The sequence below is a fragment of the Choloepus didactylus genome, chromosome X (assembly GCF_015220235.1).
Source record: "Choloepus didactylus isolate mChoDid1 chromosome X, mChoDid1.pri, whole genome shotgun sequence".
NCBI lineage: Eukaryota > Metazoa > Chordata > Mammalia > Pilosa > Megalonychidae > Choloepus > Choloepus didactylus.
This window is the reverse complement of record NC_051334.1, coordinates 54374460-54400058: the sequence shown is the minus strand read 5'-3', so window position 1 is coordinate 54400058 and position 25599 is coordinate 54374460. Positions and strand designations below refer to the sequence as shown.

Below are 25599 nucleotides of genomic sequence, written 5' to 3'. Positions count from 1 at the left end.
GCAACATGGAATATGACTCCCGGGGAGGAATGTAGACCTGGCATCGTGGGACGGAGAACATCTTCTTGACCAAAAGGGGGATGTGAAAGGAAATGAAATAAGCTTCAGTGGCAGAGAGAATCCAAAAGGAGCCGAGAGGTCACTCTGGTGGGCACTCTTACGCACACTTTAGACAACCCTTTTTAGGTTCTAAAGAATTGGGGTAGCTGGTGGTGGATACCTGAAACTATCAAACTACAACCCAGAACCCATGAATCTCGAAGACAGTTGTATAAAAATGTAGCTTATGAGGGGTGACAAGGGGATTGGGAAAGCCATAAGGACCACACTCCACCTTGTCTAGTTTATGGATGGATGAGTAGAAAAATAGGGGAAGGAAACAAACAGACAAAGGTACCCAGTGTTCTTTTTTACTTCAATTGCTCTTTTTCACTCTAATTATTAATCTTGTTATTCTTGTGTGTGTGCTAATGAAGGTGTCAGGGATTGATTTGGGTGATGAATGTACAACTATGTAATGGTACTGTGAACAATCAAAAGTACGATTTGTTTTGTATGATTGCGTGGTATATGAATATATCTCAATAAAATGAAGATTAAAAAAAAAAAAAAAAGACATAATGCTGAGCAAAATAAGCCAGGCACAAAAAGAGAGATATTGTGTGTTACCACTAATGTGAATTCTGTGAAAAATGTACAATGTTTTATACTGTAGAATGTAGGGGACCTAGAGATACCAATTAGGGTAGGGGGAATGATAATCTAATAAGAACAGATAAACTATGGAGGGTAATCTCAATGTTATGGGAATGCTCAGGAATGATTATGGTTTGTAAACTTCCTTGGATATAGTAAGATCATGTTGGAAGCAATAGAGTTATTTTAGGTTTTTTTTTTTCTCTTATTCCTTTGTTTTCTTAGGGGTTGTTAATTTTCTTGGGGTATGGTAGGAACATGTTGGAAGCAATGTAGCTATTTTAGATTATTTGTTTTTCTTACTCCTCTGTTTGGACATGGTTTATTAATTTTCTTGGGGTATGGTAGGAACATATTGGAAGCAAAGTAGTTATTTTAGGTTATTTGTTTTCCTTAATCCATTGCTTTGTTTGAAATGTTGTGGGGTTTTTTTGGTTGTTGTTTGCCTGTTTGTTTTTAATTTTTTGATAAACAAAGTTAAAAAATTGAAAAAAAAATCAGTAGAAAAATGGGAGTAAAAACTAAATGACAAATAGGGTGGGATGGGGGGATGGTTTGGGTATTCTCTTTTCACTTTTATTTTTTATTCTTATTCTGATTCTTTCTGATGTAAGGAAAATGTTCAGAAATAGATTGTGGTGATGAACGCATAACTATATGATCATACTGTGAACAGTTGATTGTATACCATGGATGACTGTATGGTTTGTGAATATATTTCAATAAAACTGAATTAAAAAAAAATAAAAAAATAAAAAAAAATAAAAAAAAAAAAGAAACTGCAAAGAATATTACTAATATCAAAAGGTAAACCTCACTCCTGGCATTGCCCACTTACTCTAAGGGAGATACTGTTTGAATACTCCATTTTTCCTAATATAGGAATTTAAAGCCTAAAAGGAAAGAATTGAAAAATTCAAAAGTCAGCAAAACTAAACAATGGACACTAGAGAGACCTGGAAGAAATGTCATAAACTCCACTGCACAGAATATACTGCTTAATTCCAAAAAAAAAAAAAAAAGTCCCAGTACAGAAAAACCTACCTTGAAATAAATAACAGAAACATGAATAAAAAAATTCTCCAATTATCCAAGTTCAGATGAAATGACAATTAAGCATGAAATAACACATAAAGAAAGCAAATCAATACCCAATTTGAAAAGGATTCAGTTTCTTCTGTCATCTGATTTCCCACATACATAGAGCAGAATATACAATGACGGAAATACGAGTACCTTTTTGCTTAAGTTTTGAATGTCTACCAGAGAGATAGAGAGAGAGAGAGACAGAGAGAATGAATCCCTGAAAACTAAGAATTTTATTGCTTTTTTTACTTAAAAAGCAATCTACTCATTTGATTTAAAAACAGGTACGTCCTTAAGGGATACAGAGTTTCTGTTCTAGACGGTGAAAAAAATCTTGGTAACGGACATTGTGACTGTAATTAATGCTACTAAATTATACACTTAAAATGATTAAAATGGCAAATTTTATGTTATAGATATATTGTCACAATAAAATAAACAACAACAGATACCTCAAAAAAAAAATATTAATGGAGCCTGGCATCTCTTGTGGAGGGCAGTGATGGTCCTTGAGGAGACTTTGCTCACATCAGCGACAACTTTCATCTGTCTAGTCTTCTTTTCTTTCTGTGCTCCGTTTTGGGGATTCTTTAAAAGACATCCTGGGTTAAAGGAGAAGAGGTGGCAAGTATGCCCCATTCCCCTGCCAAAGTGGACTGATAAGACAATAGGCAGAGAAGGAACCAGTAGAGATGGTGCACTGAAATCACTTGTGCTCCTAGGACAGTATGGACAGTGTATTTATTCTCTCTGACTCATCTGATCTTCATCATGAGTGCTCCCCCTCTGGACTGGATAGTAATGGGGGAAAAACATTGACTTTATGTCAAATCAGGTGTGATGCATTCATTTGAATGGTCTCTTTGTATAAATGCTCAACCCGTTTCTGCCTCCTGTCTCCTTTCCAAGATGGGAGAGGGATACAGCTTATAAGTCTCTGTGGTGGTGTTGGCAAGGGATCTCTGACCTACTCATGTTGCTGTCAGTGTCTTTGGTGGTTTTTGTGGAAAGGACAGCTCTGATCTCCCAGGACCTGCTAGTGATACTGGCCTCCACTGCCTAAGTCTGTGGCTGGTGCAACTTGCAATTTTGTCTCTTTTATCTTGTTCAGTGCCTCACAGTTCTTGGTTGATTCAGCCTCAGCTCATCTCTGCTGGTATCTGCAGAACCTTCTGAATCTGGGCTTCATCCTCCATCCTGATCCTGGAAAGGGCTGTCCAGTCCAACAGCCTCAGCTACAGGGCCACCAAGCCACTTGCCAGGTAGGGCTTCTTTCATGATAGAACCCCTGTCTCTGGACCCTGCTATGGTCCACATTCCCCTCTAACAGAATGCAGCCACCTAGAGCCTCACCTGTACCACAGCAGGAAGCAAAATCAGCTCCAGAAAACTTAATTCCTAAGCTGCAGCCATCCCTCTGCCCAAAGAGGCTGCTGGATCATCCTGCAAATTAAACTCTTCCGAGTTCCAAATGTGAATGGGGCAAACCCCCTTTACTTGGAGCACCCCTCCACTTCTCTGACATATGTTCCTTGATTGAGATGAGGCCCAGAGAGATGATTCTGAGACAAGAATTTTACCTCTGTCTGTCACTGCCTCTCTGACCATTTCATTTGACTTCCTTTTCTTGTCAACCCAAGGATTCCCATAGTATATCCAGGTCAGAAAAGGCAGACTGTGAAACTTGTACTTTCTGGGAAACAACTGGAGAATATGTTGTCACATAATCCCTTCTTGTCGTCCCCCCCCAAAAAAGAAAAAGAGCTATAAAGAAGGGCTTTTTCAAATGTGCCAAAAGTGCCTGAAAGATTGACTAAGAGGAGCATAGAGAAGTGTGTTAGATTAGGCAATGTGGATATTATTGTCAGCCTTGACAAAAGCAGTTTCCATGGAGAGGTGGGGACAAAAGCTCTGCTGAAGGGGTTGAGGAGAGAATGTTCTCAGGATAAGTTGAGGCAGTTTTGTTTTAAAGGGCAACAGATAAACGTGCAGTAGCTGAAGAAACACATATGGGAAAAAGGTGGGGTTTATTTCTTCTTTAGCTTATGGAATGCTCCAATATAGGGAGAGTAATTGATGATTCAGGAAAGTAATTGAGAAGGTGGCAGGCATGGGATCCTGAGCAGAGGTGAAGGGGCGATTTCAGTTAGGAGCATTGTATGCAGGAGGGTAGCAGAGAATACCAGGACATAAACAGGTAGATTTCATTTGGGGTGATATGAAAATTCGCACCTGACTGCTTCTGTCTTCTCAGCGAATTGTTAGGGGAGGTCATTAGACTGGAGGAGGGTTGTTAGCAATTGCACTGGAGTACTGCAGTCGTGTAGTTAGAATGAGAGTGCAAGTGAGACACAATGTTCTCTTGGCCGTGAACTTAAGGTAAAATAATTCTGTAAGGTTTTAAGGTTTTCTTATTAATGCTTAGGTGCTCAGATACAGGCAAGGAGTTTGTCCATTAATAGTGGATTGCCAAGAGAGTAGGGAGGAGGCAGGAGACAGGAGATGAAGAGGTGTGATTGAGGGGAAAGCTTATAGCTCTGGGTAAGTGGGGTAAGTAAGGGCCTTGCGGATGGGACTAGGTGTGGTTCGTGGACCAGGGTCTCCATGAGGTTGAAGTCTGTCCATGCAGGGGCATTATATAGAGCATGAGTTGGACGGTGGAGCTCCAGTTTTGGCCAGGTCATCCTGGTGCACGCTGAGGTCTCCAAGGAGGGTTAGCAGAATGAGGGTGCAGAGGAAGACACTCCCTGTGATAAGCGTGTTCAAAGGATGGCGGTGGCCGTGGGGAGGGGCGGAGAGTGGCCAGGACATTGGCAGAAGTCTCGCTCGTGGGGCGGCGAGACAGCCTGGGTAATCGGGCAGCAGGGGCCCACAGGGCGGGTCCTGCCTTCCACCGACCTTTCATAGAAACGTCGGGTAGCTAACCTCTCGCCAGACTCCTAGAGAGAGACGCGCAAGATCAGAACACGCTAATTCTGGGCCGGGTTCCGCAGAGGGCGGAGGTACCTCCTGACGCTGTTGCTATGGTTCCAGGGGCAGGGCGAGGGAAAGCTTCTGGTTACCTGGGATGTAGCTCTAGGGCCAGTTCTGCCAGCACCAGTCCGTTGTCTGGTCCTCGCTTTCCCTGCTGCGGTTACTCAGCTAAGATCCCGAGCTTTGGCAGGAAACCAGGGAAAAGGTTGCTCTTCCTTTGGCAATGCCCGCGCTCCGTTTCCATGGCCTCAAGATGGCAGTGGTGCGCCGTGAAAGTCACCCTCCTCGCTCTTCGCCCCGGCCTTGTGCTTTGAAAAACGCTGCGGAGTCTTTTTGGGCGTCAGAAGCCAGTTCCTCTGGGCTGTAATCCAGGCAGCTCGCCCGCTTCTGGGAGGGGAGCGGGTCCCTCACCGAAACTCACCACCTGCTACAAAACTTTTTGCTTTCCAATTGGCGTTTCCTCCAGGGGAACTGCCTGGGCCCCTTGTATTTTTGCTTCTCTGAAGGGTCTTGTCATTCACTTTCCCCAAGTTTGTCCTCGGGTTTTATGGATCTTTATCAATATATTCTTTCAGTATAGAAGTCACTCAACCTCACTGTAGAAAATGTGGAAAACTGATCAAGTATAATGAAGAAAGCTACTCTTATCTATGGTCCCACCACCAAGCGATGACTGTTTATATTTTATGATATATTTCCTGAGAGATTTTCCATTCATAAAGTTACATTTTAAAAATAATGAAGTTCATATTGCATTGTGACTTCAATTTCCCGCATTTTAAACTCAATTTTTTAACATGAGAGTGACCCTTGTCATAAAAAATCACTAGACAATGACTTTCAACTATTTTTATTCACATTTCTTCTTAATACAATGTGTAGTCTAGGGGTGTTAAAAAAGTTAATCAATACCCGAGGTAAAAGTGAAAACAACGCATGACTCCCAATCTCAGAGGTAAACATCATAGTGTAACCTTCCTAAGGACAGTAGCTATGTTTACTTTTCTTTGTTTTTGCTCACCAGTGTATTTTCAGCACACTGAACAGAACAGTGCCTAGCAATGAGTTCGCAAAATATATTTGTTGAATAAATGAACAAGTACCTGATTTCTTCTAGGTGCTTTTCTTTGTAAATAACATGTATGGTTTCATAATACTGGAACCATACTTTGTAAACTACATGGCCTTTTTTTTCGTTTGAGAGTATGTGGGCTGGAGTGATAGCTTACACTTACAAGAATTATTCCACCATTTACACACTAAAAATATTGAGTGCACAGAAGACCTGTATGAGATCCACTTTGAGCAGTTCTGCTTTCTTTGCCCTCCAGCAACCTTACATCATAGTCCCCATGGAGAGGGCCTACTGCTTCCTTGATCCCATCCGTTGGGAGTTTACAAAACCCCAGGGAGCTTTGTCATATATTCACTCCATTATTTCCCTTTCAAACTACAAAGACAATTATTTTCAACTGTAGTCTTTTTGGAATACATAAAAAAGAAAGGGCGGTCATCCATAACCCAACCACTCACGGAAAACCATTTTCAACATGTTTTGCATACACCTTCATTTTTAGTTACGTGAGATAGTATAGTATCCAATATTGAATACTGAAGGGTTTTTTTGCTTGATATTAGGTAATTATTACATTGTTTTGAAATCCAAATTTCCCAGTACTCCAGCATATGTATCTTCCACAACATATTTAACAGTTGCTACACTGTGTTATTATAGGTTCCAGGTAAGGGGTGGGGTGTAGGGAGAAATGGGAGAGAGATGGGCCTGCTAAGATAGTTTGGTACAAACAGAAATATCTTTAAAAGTCACATGCCAGTAGTTTGAACTTTATCCTATATGTGATTGTTAGAAGAGTCTAAACATGCGTGTGATTTTAGAAAATTCATACTGGCAGCAGTGTAGAAATGGACAAGCATGGTGTCATGAAGAGCATAAACTGCTGCATTTGTCATCACTGAAAAATTTCTCTTGGTAATCCCTGACTATTTTGTGTTGAAGTATCTATCCTCCTTTCTCTGATGTGGGGATATCTAATCCTCTCTCTTAGCAAAATGCTCATGCTATTATATTTTTTAATTCAACAAACACATTTATTGTGAGAAATATTTCAGTTAGAACATAGACTTTTTTGCACGTTAGCATGAGATCAATCCAAGATAGACATTCTATGAATAATGACTGTGGGAAGTAATTCAGTCACAATAAGTCATTTATTCATTATTTTAACCTCTATGTTATGAAGGAATCCTATAAATATATCAAATATATAAAATATATTAATGACTTATCTCTTGTTAATAATAGGATATAAATACTGGGGGGGCTCCATAGATAACATATTTCCACCACAAAATTAGCATATAAAATGAATCCTTTCTCACAATACCTTTTCATCAACTTCCTAGAGATAACGTAGAAATAATGTATTTATAGGTTGATATCCTTTAGACACCAGGTTATAAATGAGGAGGGAGCCTAACATTCCAAATATGATGCACAACTCTTCATAAAAATAACTTTGAACTTAACATATACAGTAATCAAAACAGTATGGTACTGGCATAACGACAGACATATAGACCAATAGAATTGAATTGAGAGTTCAGAAACAACTCATTCTAATCTATGGCCAATTGATTTTTCCAAAGGGTACCCAGTGCATTCAATTGGGAAAGAATAGTCTCTTTGACAAACGGTGCTGGGAAAACTGGATATCCATATGCAAATGAATGAACTGGGAATACTACCTCAGACTATAAACAAAATTAAGTGAAAATGGATCAAAGACCTAAATATAAAAGCCAAAAGGAATGAAGTTCTGATAATGTGACAACATGGATGAACCTTGAGGACATCATGTTGAGTGGAATAAGCCACCCACAAAAGGACACATATTGTATGATTTTGCTTTTAGGAAATAATTAGAATAAGCAAATTCATAGAGTCAGAAACTGGAATACAGTTTACCAGGGCCCACTGGCAGTGTAGGGAATAGGGAGTTAATTATAATATGGTAGCTCTGGAAATCACAGTCTCACCCTTTCTCTAGAGTTTGTTCTTGCTGCTCATTGTGGGCTGGTGTTGTTTAGTGACTTTTCTAAACTATTTTTGTAACATCTGTTTTCTTTGTCTTGTTTGGCCACCAAAGTCTGTATTCTGTTAGCTTAATGGTCAGGCAGTGTTTTGACAGTTTCCTGAAATAACTGGAGCCAAAAAAAAGAAAAGAAAAGAAAAGAAAAAGGAAAAGTAGAAGAGAAAAAATAGTCTTCCAGTTTTTGCAGTTTGGCTCAGTGTTGAGTATTCCTTCCATGCTTAGCCAGTCCATTTACAACTCTGCCTTAGTCTTCATTCCCTGCTTGCATGGAGCCTGAAGATCAGCAAGAGGTAGAAGTTAAGGGTCTTCTCAGGCCTTGTATGAATTTGGATCCAGCCCTTGGCATGAACTTGGACTTGCCAATTCCATGGTATACCTGGAAGCTGTTAAAGGCCCTTATTACCCCACATATCTTCTTTCTCAACCTATTTCTCCCCAGGCTTTTTGGTCTGCCCATTTTTCATCATAACCATTGACCCTTGCATGAGGTTGCTGTAGCCAATATTTGCACCTTTAAGTTCTTTTAGCAAAACTACCCATGAAGTTGCCCCAGCCCTGGGACTGCTCCAAGTTGGATGAAACAAAGGCAAGCCATGGCACAGTTCCTTCAGAAAGTCACAAGACAGTTCAAAACTCACAACCACGATTCTTTGAAAATAAGATTTGTGTTGCTTCTTCAGGCTCTGGTAACATTCACCAAGATTGCAGGCTGTCATCCTCATGTCTGCTACTGATCTGGGATATTGAGTATGTGAGCAGGCAATTTAAAACACCACAGCAGTCTTTTACCACAAGGTAGCAGCTTCATTGTTCAACAAGCCTTCCCATGACTGTTGTAAGTTTTTGATTAGATCCCAGAGTTCTGAAAAAAGTTGATCATGACAGATTTTTCCAGCTTATAGATGTTTTTGTGTAGGAATGGAGCCCTGGAGTTCCCTACTGTGCCATTTTTCATGACATCACTCCATGCTGCTATTTTAAATTTATTAGATAAAAATATATCTACTGACTATGGAACTTACATCTGTAGCCATGAAAATGTTATATTATCAACAATGGCCATTAAATGCCCAGGTGTGTTAAAACAAGAGCTGCAAGATAGTGTTAATGTTTCTCAAATATACATTGTGTTGTAATTCATCATGAGCCAGTATTGTTAACACAGGTGGATACTGATTATTTTAGCCAAGATTTTCAGTTATCAGATAACCTGAAATGGAAAAGTGTCTCCCATACTGAAAACATCTTACCACAGCAATCTTAGATTTGCCATGATGTCTCCCACTCTTCCTTATTGAGCATGTATTAGGGACCACTTAGTGTATGACCATTCTACAGGGTTCAATTTGAGTCATGGCACCATGTGATATAGATATAATCTTACTTATTTTGGGATGGCAGAGGAATGCAGGCATGACCAGAGCCTATGAGAACAGAAGATTGATTTTCCAGTGGTAGAGAAACAGTTGTGGAATAGGCAATGTAGAAAGGGATATAGAGACTAATCCATCTGTTCACTTGGAGGCATATTTGGACTGATCACCAAAGTGAACCTTATCTCATCCCATTTTGGCTATTGCTTTTATTACCCATTGATATGTGTGAGACTTTTGTGCAATGGAAAATATATATTAATTATATTCTGGTAAGTGGTAACAATGCTACAGGTCATATGGGATACCTCTCAAGAAAAGAGAAAATTTAAAATATGAAACTTAATGATTGCTGAAAGGCATTTCTCAAAAAAGCACTAGTTATACACGTTGTCTATTTAAAGCAATTGTAAAATGTGAGGTATAAAAAATAACATTATGTGCAAGGAAAGCCAATATTATATATGTAGAAGTAGATATGGAAGATGACCTGAAATGGCTGCCTCTAACTATAAGAGGGACAACTAGAAAATAGCAGCATAAGCAAGAGAGTTGGCCTGGGAAGCAGTGGATTGGTTTGGACAGTCTAAATGTCAAGGGTGAACTACTGAGAAATAAAGTGAGGCCTAAATAAGCACAACCTGCTTACTGGGAGACTAGTACTAAAGAATCATAATATTGGCTACATGGTACCTGAGGATGTTGCATGAGCTCTTGAGGGAAGAGACAGGTGTGGTGGATTGGAATTCAGGTGGTCATGATCAGTCCGACCATCAACAGACATTTACCTTATCTTTTTCAATACTTTATTCCATATGAAATCAAGGAAGTGAGACAGTCTCATCAAATGATCTCCTTCTCCAGAGGTATACTCCCTCTTAATATGCCAGGGAGTTAGGTACATAAACAGCCATGAGAGTCTTGGAAATGTTATTTTAAGTATAGATTATGGTAAGTAGTGAAACATTTTTAAAGGTAAACCCCTTCTTCATAAACAGTTCATTTTACAAAAGAGTTTTCATGCATTCTTATTATCAAGAATGATTTTTTTCATAAATGAATATAATGAAACACTGGCATATCACTTAGCACACTGCATTCTCCTCTGCATTAAAATTCACACTAATAACAAAAATCATAGTGTGCATTAAGGCATTTCAGTGCTAATGAGAAAGCAAACACTTTTTTTGTTCTGTGAGAGCACTTGAGTATTAAATTTCTTTAGATGCACAAAGGCATAATCTGACACCAAATGCAATACAGATTTAGTTTGTTAGTATTTTGACAATTGCACTGGGTTGCTAATTTGCTAACATGGTATAAATTAAAGTAATGGTAGATATAAAATTGCAGATATGCAATCATTTTTAAACCTGGCAGTACTTGTATGTAGTGCCGTAGAGATTTTAAGGTTTTAGATAGAATGTTAGAAGATTTGAAAGTTTTCATTATAGAATATCAGAGTGTTGAAGATTCTCTTAAGGGCATGAAGGTAACTACACTCATTATCTTAAAATTAGCCTATTTATATCTAAATAATTTGCAATGAAGTGAATGTCAAAATCTGAATTCAGAATCTGTATTAAACTGAAGTGTCTCCATTCCAATATTCAGTGTGACAATATGGAGGAAACTTGAAAACATCACATGGAGTGAAATAAGCCAGACACTAAAGGATAAATATTATGATATCACTGACATGAAATAATTAGAATAAGCAAATTCATAAGGTCAGAAACTAGAATATAGGTTACCAGGGGCTAGGGTAGGGTTAGAGAATGGTGGGTTAGTGCTTAAATTGTACAGATTTTCTATTTGGATTTGGGCACAACATTGTGAACACAATTACCAGTGCTGAATTACATATTTGAATGAGGTTAAAAGGGGAATTTTTAATTCATAAATAGACCCATAGAATAAAAATTTTGAAAATACATATGACTTTACAACACAGTGATCCATATTTTAAATGATGGATTATAGTTAATAGTACAATTATATATAGTTTTTTCATTGATTGTAAGAAATACACCACAGTAATGCAGGGTATTAAAATAGGGTGGTCTATGGAAACTCTACTGTGTACATGATTTCTCTGTAAAACTACAACTACTCAAAGTGAAAAAATTATTTGTAGTTAACAATTTTATTCATTGTAGTTCATCAATAGGGACTATTAAGAGACTAAAAAGGCAAGAAACAGAATAGGATATGCTATTGCAATACATACATCCAAAAAAGTTCTCTCACCTAGGATGTGTAAAGAATACTGAAATCAACATGAACAAGACAGAAAAATCCGTAGGAATATTGGCAAAAGTGTGGAATGAGCACTTCACCAAAGAAGATTCCAAATGATTAATAAATACATGGCAAGGTGCTTTATATCATTAGGCATCAGGAAATTAAAACCATAAAGACATGCCATAATATACCAACTCAAGTGGCTAAAAGGGGAAAAAACTCTATCAATGCCAAATTCTGGTGAGAATGTGCAGAAATTCAAAATGTCATACACTGCTTTTGGGAGGTTAATTGGTATGAACACTTTGTCTTGTTAATATAAAATAAAGCTATATGTATGTGATACCTTATGGCCTAGCACTTCCACCCCTAGGTAAATACTTAAAGAAATCCACATACTTGAGTGTAATTCTCACCAGAAAAATATGTGCCAGATTGTTCATACAGCACAATATGTAATATTCCAGTCACAGTCTTAGAACTGTAAACTTGTAAGCTAATAAATTCCCATTGTTAAAAGTCAGTCCATTTCTGGTATATTGCATTTTGCCAGCTTTAGAAAACCAAAACAGGAAGTTTCCTTCTATTCCTAGTTTTCTAAGAGTTTTTTTTTTCAAATCAAGGATGGTTCTGGATTTTGTCTAATGCATTCCCAGCATCAGTTGAGATGATCATGTCATTTTTTCCCTTCATTGTGTTAATGTGGTTTTTGCATTAATTGATTTTCTTATGTGAAACCACCCTTGCACACCTGTGATAAATCCCACTTGATCATGGTGTATTATTCTTTTGATGTGCTGTTGGATTCAGTTTGGTAGTATTTCTCTTGAGGATTTTTGCATCTATATTCATAATGGCCATTGGTCTGTAGTAGTCTTTTCTTGTGGTATCTATCTTGCTTTGTTATGAGGGTGATGTTGGCTTCACAGAATGAGTTAGGGAGTGTTCCCTCCTCTTCAATTTTTTGGAAGAATCTGAGCAAGGTACATGTTAATTCTTGGAAAGTTTGGTAAAATTCAACTGTGAAGCCATCTGGTCCTGGGCTTTTCTTTCTTGGGAGGTTTTTGATGATTCATTCAATCTCTACTAGTTATTATTTTGTTGAGATCTTCTATTTCTTCTTGAGTCAGTGTAGGAAGTTTGTGAGTTTCTAGGAATTTGTCTATTTCATCTCGGTTGTCTAATTTGTTAGTGTACAGTTGTTCATAATATCCTCTTATGGTCCTTTTTATTTCTGTAGGATCAGTAATAATGTCCTTTTCATTTCTGATTTTAGTTATTTGTGTATTTTTTTTTCTCTGTCAGTCCAGTCAAAGTTTTGTCAATTTTATTGATCTTTTCAAAAGATTTCTTACCACTAGAATGTCCCTACAAGCAATGTTACATGGATTTCTTCAGACTGAAAGGAAAGAGCACTAGACAGGGTATCATAGCAGCATAAAGAAATAAAGACCTCCAGTAAAGGTAACCACACGGGAATTATAAATGCCAGTACTATTGTATTCTATTTTTTAATGTAACTCTACTTCCTACTTCTTACAGATGCTTAAATACAAATGCATAAAAGTAATAATAAATAGATGGTCTAGGACATAAAATGTGCAAAGGTATAATTTGCAAGAAGTACAAGAATGAAATTTTTATTGATTTTTAATCACTTAGAGCCTGTGTATACACATATATAATTTTGTAATTTGTGTTTTGGGCTTTGCTTAAGTATCTTTTACATTAAGTTACAAATAATACATTATTGCATTCCATAAAGTAGAAGTATTAAACTATATTAATTATGCCATTTAATTAGAAATTATTAACAAAATAATAAAACACATAGGGCCTTTCACTTGGAATTAAAAAATTTGTCTATTAAAAAGCTCTTGGTGAAATGGGAAATACAAGCAAAAATTATAGCTAAAACAAAAATAATACAAACACCTTAAGAGAATATTTGGCATACATATAAAATGGTGATCAAAGAAGACATTCATAATCATATACATTTTATCAAGAAAAATCAATTAAAATCATTATTGAATATCCATCTCTAATGTTAGAAATAGAGCAGCCATATAAACCAAAAGAAAGTATAAGGAAGGAAATAATAAATATAAAAAGAGAAAGTAACGAGCTAGAGGACAGATAGTTATCAGATCTATTTAATAAAACAAAGCCATGGATTTTTGGGAAAAAAATACAATCTACTACTTAATCAATAAAAATGGAGAAATTGCAAATATTTCATCTAAGATATGATAAAGGATAATCACTGAAACAAGATAATAATCATTGAAAAAAGATATTACTTTTTGCAAAATCATTAAATATTTCTTTCTATTCCTTTAAGCATATAAATTGAGAACCTAGATTAAATTCATAATTCCTTAGGAAATACTGTTTATCAAACAGCTTAAACAGACCAATTTCCATAGAAATAAAAAAAGAAAAATTTGTAACTATCCCACTAAAAGCATCAGGCCTAGATTGTTTCAAAAGGGAATTCTCCCAGTCTTCAAACAATGGAGTCCTAATGTTCCATAAATTGTTCCAGACCATTGAAAATGAAGGATACCCTCATAATTGTTTTTATGAAGCAACTAAAATATTGTCAGTTAAGCCTCATAAAGACAGGACTACAGACTGATATCACTATGAATATTTTGTATTATATATACTATGTATTGTGTATATAGTGTGTGTATGTGTATAGTGTGTGTATACATGCATATATGTATATATGTATACAATCTTACTAATAAATTCAGTGTCTTTCTTAATGGTGAATCACTAAATGCAGTTCACATTAAGACATATATTGCATATATAGTGTGTGTATGTGTATAGTGTGTGTACACATACATATATGTATATATGTATACAATCTTACTAATAAATTCAGTATCTTTCTTAATGGTGAATCACTAAATGCAGTTCACATTAAGACATTAAGAGATCACAATGAATGCAAGAATGCCCATTTTCTCCATCACTGTTCCTCTCTGTCTTAGAGGTATTAGCCAATGCAATTAGATAAGAGAAATCAATTAGAGGCATAGGGACTTTGAAAGAAGAATTAAAACTCAATTTTCAGATCATGTGATAGTGTACATGTAAAACTCAACAGAATCAATTATAAAGTCTACTCAAACAAGAAAAGAATTCAATAAAATAAACAGGATAGTAATTTATCATATAGAATTGCTTTCACATAAACAGAGATTATAACAATATAGAAAATATACTTAAAATGGGAAAACAATGATAAGATACTTAAGTATAAATTCTAAATTTACTGAGGGAAAATTTAAAATGCTTGCAACAGATAGAGAAGTAAAATCGAAAATGGCAAGATTTCACTTGTTCTTGGATAGAATGATTCAACATCACTTTTTCCTAAGATAATTCATAAATTTAACTCAATATCAATAAAAATGTCAACAGAAATTTCATTGGAGCCAAGCAATTTGACACTAAATTTCATATGGAAAAATAAACATGCAAGAATACACAAGAAAACACTAAAAAAGAAAAATGCTATGAAGGGTAAGTAACCCTTTAAGACATTAAAACATACTATAAAACCTCCATGATTAAAATTTTGGTGCTGATGCATGAATAGACAGATGAGTGGAATAGAGGAAAAGTCCATTAATACATAAAAGTATATGTAAAACTTCAATATGTGATGAAGTTAGCATCTCAAATATCTTGATAAAAATGAACTTTTTAATAAGTTGTGCTGGGATGACTGGTATTGCCTTTGGGAAAAGAAAAAATTAGATCCATGCCTGAAAAGTAGAAAGACCATCCTTTCTCTGAAAAGTAGAAAGACCATCCTTTCTCCCACTGCACTGTAGTAGTATCTTTGTCATAAATCAAGTAATAATACATGGATACATGTGTTTATGGACTCCATAGTTTGTTCATTTTGTCTAGTTTATTGTTACATTGGTAAGAAAGACTCTTAATTTCTACAATTTTCTAGTAAGTCTTATCTGGTAGTGTGAGACACCCAGGTGTGTTATTCTTTAAGATTGTCTTGGCTCTTCTTCTCCCTTTGTATTTCTAAGTACATTTTAGAATCATCTTGCCAATTTTCACACACACAGAAAAACAGTAAAAGTCTTGTTGGAATTGTGTAGGGTTTGTAGAGAGAATTGGGGGATATTTAATCTTTAAAATATTGAGTCTTTCAATTCAAGAACATAGCATTCATTAGAAATTCTTAAATTTCTCTGTATTACATTTTGTAATATGTAGTGAAGAGACCTGGCACATCTTTCATTAGATTAATTACTTTTATTTGATCTTTTTTATGCTATTGAATATGGTATTTTACTTTTTCAATTTATTGCTTGTTGATAAATGGAAATTAATTGATCCTTATATATTGACCTTGTACTTGTGACCTGCTAAAATAAAATATATTCTAAGAGTAAGTCCTTTTGTATTGCACATATATGCACAAAATTATGTCATTTGTGAATAATATTTTAATTCCTTCAATTCTATCCAATTTATTTATTGTTGGCTTACTCTTATAGCTAGGATGACCAATACATTGTTAAACAAAGGTGGGGAAAATGGCCATCTTTTTGCCATTCCCACTATTCCAAGTCTCAGGAAGGACACTTACAATAATTCACCTTTAATTATGATGTTTAGTGTAGTTTTTAGAGGGAATACAAATTGGCATAAATAATTATTTTCTATTCCCTAGTTTTATAAGAGATTTTAAAAAATAAATCATGAATAATAGTTGAATTTTGTCTATTTTTTTCTGCACTTAAATCATCGTATGATTTTGCTTCTTTTGTTTTAATGTAGGAATCATGCTGATAGATTTTCCAATCCTAAACCACACTTGGCTCCTGGGAAATAACCATTTTCATCATGATGTATGATACCTTTTTAAATTCTATTTTATAATAACATTATTGTTTTGATTTTAAGGATAGGGATTTCCTTTCTTGTAAAGTCCTAGTGACTTATGTCCTGTTGAGGGGGCAATAAATTTTGTAGAAACTTCTTGGAACTGGTTGTAAAAAGAAGAACCTGCAGTGGAATTTTGCAATATGCAAAGATAAATTAATCTGGCATCAGAATTTCTGTAAATTTATCCTGAGGAAAAAAGTCAGAAATGAATATGAATTTTATGCACATCATGCCATTATGAAAGTATCTGAAATAATGAAACATTACAAATTATGTGCCCATGACTTCCCAAGTATTCCCATTCAACCAACTCCGGGTAAGTTGACCGTTTTTTAGCAGCAACAAGAGCAAGAGCAGTCAAGACAACAGAGTACTACAATTGCTAACAACCCCCATCAAATCAAACAAGCCACGAACATAGGCATGCTACTGTCTCCTAAGCTTGGTCCTTGTCCACTAATAATAGAAATATGCAATTTGGGAATATAAAGTCTTACTTGTTTTACCTTGATCCTCCTCACAATAGTAGGGGGAAATCACAGGCAGATACAAGGATCAAAGATTTCTCAAGCTCACTGTTTCTAATTACCTCTTGTATTTATGCCCCAAATCTGTCTTCATAGAATGTCACACTTTGGTCTCTGGTAAATTAAAACAAGAACAAAAACAAATCAAACCTCTTCCAAATACTCCTTCAAGATGATTTTCACAAAAAACCCTCATCTCTTCCCCTTATTTCTATTTATTTCACTTTTCCTCATTATAATTTCAGCAGCAAGTTTGCAATGGGGGTGGGGGGTGGGGGTGGGGGGTTGGGGGGAGGATCTATAACTGGAGAAACCTGAAGTGGATTTATCTATTCCAGACTTACCTGAAGCTTGTCTTCCACTTTGTCATATTCCAACAATATCTTCAGGTTACATACATTTTGTGGGCCTGGGACTTCAGAGTATTTTCGGTCTTTTCTTCCTAACTCATCTCTTTTTATATATATATATCTTTATATATTATGTTTTTATTGTGGATATATGTGTACATATAATCATAAAAATGCCATTTTAACCATTTAATGTGTACACTTTTGTGGTATTAATTATTCACAATGTTTAGCTACCATCACCACCATCCATTACCAAAACCTTTTCATATTAATCAACATCAAAACTTACATATTAAGCAATAACTCCCCATTGCCCTTTCCCCTGGTAATCTCTAATCTACATTCTGTATCTAAGAATTTGCTTACTAGATATTTCATATGAGTGAAATCATACAATGTATGTTCTTTTCTGTCTGGCTTATTAAACTCAACAAAATGATTTCAAGGTACTCCCTTGTTGTAGCATGTATTAGAACTTTATTTCTTTTCAGGGCTGAATCATATTCCATTCTATATATACACCACATTTTGTTTATCCATGCAACTGTTGATGGACTCCTGGGTTGTTTCAACCTTTTGAATATTGTGAATAATGCTGCTATGGACATTGATGTACAAGTACCTGTTAGAGTTCCTGTTTTCAGTGTTTTTGAGTATAAACCTAGAACTAGAATGGCTATGTTATATGGTAATTCTATGTTTAACTTTTTTGAAGAACTGCCAAATTGTTTCCACAGCAGCCACAACATTTTGCATTCTCACCAACAATATACAAGGGTTCCAGTTTCTCCGGATCTGTTAGGTTCTTCTGTTAGGTTTTTAAACAACAGTCATCCTAGTGTGTGTGAAGTGGTATCTGATTTGGTTTTTTTTTTTTTTCTTTTTGTGAGGCACAGAAAATCTTTATTGCCACAGGAAGCAAGTGCACTTTTCCCACCTCACCAACAGCTTTAATAGTCACAAAAAAGCAGACTTCACATAATAAAGTATAACACAAACCTGGGGAGAAATGGTCCCTTGGACTATATTGGCTGTGATACTGAGGTAACCAATTGACCTTGTTCAGTGAAAATACCCCTAACACAATGAAAAAAATCAACTACTTATAACATCCAATTCATATATACAATTCAAATAAAAATACATATTATTTGCTTTAATGTATAGGAAGCTTAATACATTAGTGTTTACAAAATAAAAACTGTATTCTACTGAAATTTTTCTTGTGCTTCCCTCTTATCACTAAGCTTGAAAGACCATAAAATTATGATACTTAAGGAAACTTATTTATGGATTTAAAGATGCAGTGTGTGGGGCCATGAAAGACTGAAAAATATTAGTTGGAAGAGTACTGCATCTTTAAAAATAGTTGCTAATTAAAATCTACAAACTTGAACTGTAAGATAATTTAAAAAAACCCACAAAATTTCTCAAAATAGATTAGAGTACAGGAAACGTTTCATGAAACTACTGAGATACTAACCAGTGCAATGGCTAATATTAAAAACTGAATTCTATTTAAATCGTGCTCATACTATATCTACACAGTGAACAATACAGCCACAATAATCAATCTCAAGCTAGCAACAAAGTTGTAAGGTCCATAAAAAGCTTCTCCAGTGGGTAAAACACTATGGTACAATAAAACATGTAGGAAGGAAATAGCCTTTTAATAGTATACAAGTTGTTTACTGGTGTTTCTATTGTAAAGCTATTCTACAAATCAAAATGTAAAAGCAATTATATATGTGACAGTGATCAGAGACTACAGTGCAGACATTTCACCTAACATTTGTCTCATAAATTTAGTATATAACATACAACCATATATTTTACATAGCTATGATGCAGAGCTGAAGTGAAAACAAAAAAAACCCATATTCCAAGTCAATACGCTCTTCTCGGCAATACCTGGGTTTAGTTTTATCTGTAGCAGGTAGGTAAAGCTGTCAAATATCTTCCCCTCTTGAACCAATGGAGAAAAATGAGAATTGGCAGAAATCTTATGTGTACTTTGAACACTATGGGTTCCAATGTGAAATCCTCATTTATAAGTAAGCAAGTACATTACTAACATTTAAGCATAACCCCATATATATGCACACATCCCATTAATTAAATAGTGGGAATTAAAAACAACACTTTCAAGTTAAAATGAATTTTAAGAAAAACTGCATTCACAAATATAAAAGATGTACAAAAATGAAATTGTAAAATAAATAATGAATATAGGTGTCAACTAAAGACCCATAGAAATATGCTTGGAAATGTAGATGCAGTGATTGTCCACACTTGTGTTGGGGTTTGGGTGGGAAGACATTCCCTGGTTGAGAGCCTTCTAGTCTCTCTCTGACTCCTACACATGGAGAAGAATTTCTAGATATAAAACCATATTACTCTATTAATAATAGCTTTTGTTAACAGTCACCTTCCTTATCACATTTAGGGTTAACTTACTATGTCTTAATCTATTTAACACATTCTGAAATATCAATATTCAAATCAAGGCCTTTACATTATCGGTCCACTTGTTTCAAGTTCTCTGTCCAAGTAATAGCTTCCTATTTTTGTTGTATTTTAACTAGCAATTATATAATGCAATCTGGGTCAACTAGATAAGAGAGATTTCCTACTCTATTTGCTCATATTTTTAATTTTCTTCTATTATTTATTTGTGTAAATGTGTACTGGTGAAACTAGTAAAAATGACATTACATGAATGAATGCTACAAGTGTCCTGTTACACAGAATCCATTTTTATCAAATATTAAATCCATAAAATTTTCCTTGGCTTAAAATGAGCATTTATTTTCCATTTTTCCAAAATCAATGCAACCTTGCCAATAATTACATCACTTCAGCTTTCTTTTTATGGTTCCAAAGATTCTAAACTGACGTTTAATAATATTTACACTAAATACACTTAAATTAGACAATGAAATTTCAAGTAAAATAAACTGTATCCACATCCATAAACAACACAGGTCTCAACATCTAGATTTCACTTTTATAAATTACACAAATATGTTGTACATTCTTAAACAATGAATGCTTACAATATGAATTTGTAAGCCTTTCCACATAAATGACTTACACAGGAATGTGAATGGATCAACATTCTGTTGCAAATTGCAACACTTTCTGGATTTTCTCTTTTTGTAGCTGTTGTTTGGTCTTTCTGGTTTCCACAGACTACTGTACCAGTCCTTATGCTTTGGCTATGAAATCGATTTGAGCTGAATGAGGCAACATTGGTTATTAAGGCTTATTTCTATGATGGAGCATTATCCTTAAATCTGATGCCATTTCCAGAGGACAGTAAGACAATCACAGCTATTTTGAATCTTCAGGCTCTGTTTTGATGACTTTCTTTTCTAAGGTAAAAGCCGAAGACTCTCTGATGAGTGGAACTTTGCCTCACTGGAGTAAAGTCTACTCAGCTCCCCATCCACCACAAAATGATGGGGCTGTCTGTTCTGTAAATTAGGCATTCGAAGATTCAAAGGTCTTTCTCCTTCCATCGGAGTTATCAGATGTCAAGCCATTAGAGCTGTGCTTTTCTGAGCTTTGCCTGTAAAGTCCTGCAGACAGTCTTCTTTCAGCATGCTACAGTCTCTCATAGCCAGCTTGGGCGCAAAAGAACTCCATCTGCTTTGCCATCACCTTCTCAGGCTGCTGTGAATTAAGAGCTGCAAATTCTTCACTTTTAGTTTTAGCTTGCTGGAAGAGTGTCTGCACAGAATCTTAGAAATCTGGAAACCCATTCTCTAATTCTCTTCGGGGATAATTCATCTCTTTCTCCACATTTTCACTTAGTGGTTCTGTAAGTATATTTATAGGTGACTTCTCCAGAAATCTGCCTGGCCAGGGCAAAAAGTTCATCTCTTCTTGTCAGCAGGGCATTATCCTTCACACAGAGCTGAGCAGCTGCTTCATTAACAGTGAGCTCATGAAGTGTGAGATGTTTCCCATCCTTTCTCTTCGAGTCAAATCTGCCATATATTGCACTGTGTTTTAGAATTTCCTCCTCTTTGTGTGGATCATCATCACTCATCTCAAAGATGTGACCAATCATTTTGGCCAACTTCTTATTGGTTTTTAGCAGCTCTTTCACTTCATTCAAGTCACTTTTTGGCAGAGTGGGGGCCATCCGCTCCACACATTTGGCCACGGAGGGTGCAGCAGCATTCAGCACTTCACTGCTTTCCTTGGGGGAAGCTGGGGAGCCAAGATCTGCTAGGGAGAGGTGTGCTTGCTCTCAGTAGCATGGTGGCCCTGCCAGAGTCTGGACTCACTCTGCAGCACTATAACTCCCCACCACATCCGATTTCCCCTGTCCCAAGCTCTGCACACAGGTGGTGGCAGCACATTTTGGGATTTTTAAATGAGATTCCTGGGCACTGCTATTCCTTTCATAACTACTACCAGATATTCTTAGCCATGTCGGTAATCCTTCTGGTAATTTATAGATGGGTATACTACTTACAGGAAGGGAAGTCAGAGGCTGATTGAAAAGGCCTGGGTTTGTAATCCAGTCTCTCGTAGCCTTCTAACATGAAGGGGCTTGCTAGCCATGCCCACGAGTGCCATGATTTCCAAAAATTCCTCTTCTCCAGCTTCACAGAGTTGCTGGACATCATCACCACCTTGTTGAATGAAAGCATCAAAATAAGAAAGCAGATTGGCTTTTTGTAATATTCTATATAGCTGCAACTCCCCAATGGCCGTAGCCATTACTGTGGATGTGTTTAACCTCTTTGCAGCATTTGGAAGTTGTTCACAGTTGCCTGGAGAGCTCCCACTTACAAAGAAGATTTGGTCAAGTACTTCCATCCGCCAGCGGCTGCAGTGATCTTCGTGCGCTCTCCCCCGCGGATTGCTCAGCCCCAACTCCGAAGTGACGGTCCCTGGCTCTCCTCAGTCGGTGGCCAGGACGCCCCCGCTCCCATCGAGGGGGGAAGGGAAGGTGGTAGGCGCGCGCTCTCTGCTCCCCGAGCTCGGCCCGCTGCTTCTTCCCGCCAGCTCGCCCGCCCCAAATGCGCTCACAGGGCCGCGGCGGCGGCGGCGGCGGCGGCGGCACCATCTCCCCCGCTGCGCCCTCCTTTCTCCCTCCCTTTCCCTCCCTACCCCTCCCCGCGCGCGCTGCACCGACCCCTCCCCCGCCTGCCTCCGCCGGCCGCCTCCACCGCCTCCACCCGCCGCGCGCTGTCACATTGGGAGAGTCCGCTCTTGCTACAGTCGCCGCTCCAGCTTCTGCCCACGCGCGGCCGAGTGACGCAGATCCCATCGTTGGCCGCCAGGTCCGGGGCTAGGCCTTTTCCTGCCGCCCCCTCCGCGGAATCGCTCTGATTTGGTTTTGATTAGTATTTTCCCGAACTAATGTTACTGAACGTCTTTTCATGTTCTTATTGTACATTTGTGTATCTTCTTGGGAGAAATGTCTATTCGATTCCTTTGGCAATTTTTAATAGGATTGTTTGCATATTTGTTGTGCTGTGTCAGTTCTTTATAAATTCTGGTATTAAACCCTTTTCTGATCTATTTCTTATAACTATATTCTGCCGTTCTGTAGGCTATCTTTTCACCTTCTTGAAGTGTCTTTTGATGCACAAAAGTTTTTAATTTTGATGAAGTCCAGTTTGTCTATTTTTTCTTTTGTTGCTGATGTTTTTGGTGTCATATCTAAAATAGCATTTTATGAGCTTTATGGCTTTACTTCTTACATTTAGTTTCTTGATCCATTTTGAGTTAATTTTTGTATATGATGTGAAGTAGACATTAGATCTCATTCTTTTGCATATAGCTATGAAGTTTTTCCAGAACCATTTGTTGAAGAGACTATTCTTTCTATCATTTAAAGGACTTGGTCTTGTCAAAAGTCAGTTGTTCATAGATGTGTGGGTTCATTTCTAGGCTCTCAATTTTATTCCACTGGTGTATATCTTTATGCCAGTACCACACCATTTTGAATAATGTCTTTGTAGCAAGTTTTGAAACTGAGAAGTATGACACCCCCAAATCTATACTTTATCGATATTATTTTGGCTATTTGGGGCTTGTTACAATTTCATGTGAATTTGAGAATGGGCTCTTCCACTTATACAAAAGAACAGCTGGAATTTTGATAGGGATTTCATTAAATTGGTAGATTGCTTTAGGTGGTATTGACATCTTTTTTTAAAATTCAGTTTTATTGAGATATATTCACATACCATACAATCATCCATGGTAGACAATCAACTGTTCACAGTATGATCATATAGTTATGCATTCATCACCACAATCTATTTCTGAACATTTTCCTTACATTGGAAAGAATCAGAATAAGAATAAAAAATAAAAGTAAAAAAAGAACACCCAAACCATCCCCCCATCCCACCCTATTTGTCATTTAGTTTTTATCCCCATTTTTCTACTCGTCCATCCATACACTAGATAAAGGGAGTGTGAGCCACAAGATTTTCACAATCACACTGTCATAGGTGGTATTGACATCTTAATATTATATCTTCCAGTCCATGAACACAGGGTGTTTTGTATTTACTTAGCTATTCTTTAATTTCTTTTATCAATGTTCTGTAGTTTTCAGTGTGTGAGCCTTTCACCTCATTTGTTAAATATATCCTAGATATTTTATTCTTTTAGATACTATTGTAAATGGTCTTGTTTTCTTAATTTCCATTTGGATTGCGCATGACTTGTATATACAAATAACTGATATTTAATCTTAATCCTGTATCCTACATCTTTGTGGAATTCATTTTTTAGTTCTAATAGTTTATTTCTGGATTCTTTGGAATTTTCTATTGAAAGGGTCATCTGTGAATAGAGATAGTTTTACTTCTTCCTTTCCAATTTGGATACATTTTATTTCTTTTTTTTTTTTTTGTCAAATTGCTCTGGCAAGAAATTCCACTTTGATTCTGAATAGCACTGATAAAAGTAGGCATCCCTGCCTTGTTCCAGATCTTAAGGGGAAGATTTCAACCTTTCACTATGGAGTATAATGTTAGCAGTGTTTTTTTCCTAAATTCCCTTTATCATGTTGAGGATATTCACTTCTACTTCTAATTTTCTGAATGTTTTTATCAGGAAAGGTTGTTGGATTTTGTCCGCCTTTTCCGTGTTGAGATGATCATATGTTTTTTCCTTTGTTCTGTTAGTGAAGTGTATTACATCGATTGATTTTCTTATGTCCAATCACCCTTGGATTCCTGAGATAAAATCTGTTTGGTCATCGTGTATAATTCTTTTAATACTCTGTTAGCTTCTATTTTTAGTATTTTGGTGAGTATTTTTGCATCTATGTTAATAGGGAAATTGGTCTATAATTTTCTTGTGATGTCTTTATCTTGCTTTGGTATTAGGGTGATGCTGGCCTCATAGAATGAGTTAGGAAGAGTTCCCTCTTCTTCAGTTTTTTGGAAGAGTTTGAGAAGTATTGGTGTTAATTCTTCTTTTAATGTTTGGTAGACTTCCCCAAAGACACAGTCTTGTCTCAGACTTATTTTGTGGGCGAAAGTTTTGATTACTGAGTCAAAATCTTCATTTATTGTAGATCTCTTGGGACTTCTATTTCTTCTTAGTCAGTTTAGGTTATTTTTTCTTCACATGGATTTTTTCTTCATATGGAGTCAAGTTACCTTCTGGTGTCCTTTCCTTTCATAAGGAAGGACTCCTTTCAGCATTTCTTGTAGGGTAGGTCTAGCGCTAACCAACTCTCACAGCTTTTATTCATCTATTAATGTCGTGATTACTCCCTCATATTTTTTTTTTTACTGGTTTTGTGTAGTAATTCTACTGCATAAGAAATACAGAGATTGCATAAACCATTTGGTCAGCAACATGTATAGCTGAACAGAAAAAAACAAATAAACATGATTATCACTGTTGAAATAGAACAGGAAAATTAACCCAATTCTTAAAAATACTACAGATTCCCCAAATGTGATTCCTTTTGAGAGAAAATTTGCTTCTTGAATTATCCAGTAATTTCTTAGTTCCATTAAACAAAAATACTCCCTCACTTTTTTAAAATTCATTTTTATTGAGATATATTCACATACCATGCAGTCATACAAAGCGTACATTCAATTGTTCACAGTACCATTATATAGCTGTGCTTGCATCACCAAAATTAATTTTTGAACATTTTCATTACCACACACATAAAAGTCATAAGAATAAAAATTAAAGTGAAAAAGAGCAATTAAAGTAAAAAAGAACACTGGGTGCCTCCCCCCCCCCCCATTTTTCTACTCATCATCCATACACTGGACAAAGGGGAGTGTGGTCCATATGG

At 36.4% G+C, this 25599-nt stretch overlaps 1 pseudogene; it reads right to left on the bottom strand.

The window, feature by feature from the left end:
* Nucleotides 1–19972: 19972 nt before the first annotated feature.
* LOC119523087 lies at nucleotides 19973–22358 on the bottom strand (annotated as a pseudogene).
* Between the last annotated feature and the right edge of the window lie 3241 nt (nucleotides 22359–25599).